Source organism: Propithecus coquereli, unplaced genomic scaffold (assembly GCF_000956105.1).
Source record: "Propithecus coquereli isolate 6110/MARCELLA unplaced genomic scaffold, Pcoq_1.0 Scaffold53, whole genome shotgun sequence".
Taxonomy (NCBI): domain Eukaryota; kingdom Metazoa; phylum Chordata; class Mammalia; order Primates; family Indriidae; genus Propithecus; species Propithecus coquereli.
The window spans coordinates 2640753-2641905 of record NW_012151174.1 but is presented as its reverse complement, the minus strand read 5'-3'; the positions used below and the strand labels follow the sequence as shown (position 1 = coordinate 2641905).

Here is a 1153-nt window from a genome sequence, read left to right as displayed (position 1 = left end):
TAATGGTTTTCTAAGCTGGTCTTTCTACTGACCATATTTCTAGAATATTTTCCATGTCCCTAATATTTTTCCTTACTTAACATTCATTACATGGATATTTTATAATGTATTTAAGAAGTTCTTTTAGAATTTGAGTGCCAAACACTGCCTGACCCATTCTATGTCCTTCTGTCCTGCATACCCCTTTCAACCTCACCTGATCCCAAGGCCATAAAGTAAGATGTGGTTTGGATGATGTGGCTCCTTTTCAACCCTGGAAGGTACGAATGAAGGGAAGAGGATCTGTTCAGGACAGGACTGAGCAGCCCAGTCTCCCTACAGAACAGCTTTCCCAAAGTGAAGAACTGCACTACCTGCTGAAGTGTCTGGGTATCCTGGGGATTGGAGAAGAGTTCGGATGTATCTAAAAATCCTTCTAATCTTTTCAAATTGCGTGCTTATGGTGGGAAGTATTATTTCAAATAGAATGGAGGAGGAAAAAGTTTATTTTGTTACACAGTAACACTAAAGCATGCCTTTCTTGTGGTGTGTTTTTCCTTTCACAGCTCTTGATGCTCTTTGTTCTTCTCCTGTAGAGGAACCTCAAGGAGGTCTCATCAGTTTTTGCAGATATAAAACCATGGCGTGTGTAAGTTGATGTTTCCTTCTCATTGAAATATGTGATGTAAATGTTTTCATTAATTGTTCTGAAACTTCTTACCTGAAGAACCCCATTCAATTATCTGCTTCTGAGTTCCTCCTATACCAGTGAACAATGGTCCCAAATAATCCAGTGTCCTCTCTCTGTGGCCTCCTCCACTCTAACCAGTATTTATGTATTTACTGACATTACCTCTTATATGCCTAATTACATAGTAAGAGCCGTGATGGAACGATGAGGGTGTTGAGTCCCATAAAGAATTGAGCTTCCAGGTCAGACTGTGGGTAGATGAATTAGAGACAAGGATCCCATTTGGCCAAATAGAGAAGGACTTTGAAGTTTTCTACAGACATGAGTTTTCCAGGTACATGTGGTAAAGCCTTATAATAAATGGTCCCAATCTTAGTGTGGGTTGAGATCTAATGCTGTCTGAAGCTTTTAGAATTGAATAACAATATGATGTAGGACTATCAAATGTAAGGATCATGATTCTTTGTAAGGAAGCCCTGACTG

At 39.5% G+C, this 1153-nt stretch overlaps 1 protein-coding gene across 2 annotated transcripts in view; it reads left to right on the top strand.

The window, feature by feature from the left end:
- Positions 1 to 1153, top strand: part of ZNF573 (zinc finger protein 573) — a 23178-nt gene that overhangs the window by 4167 nt on the left and 17858 nt on the right. The window lies entirely within an intron of this gene.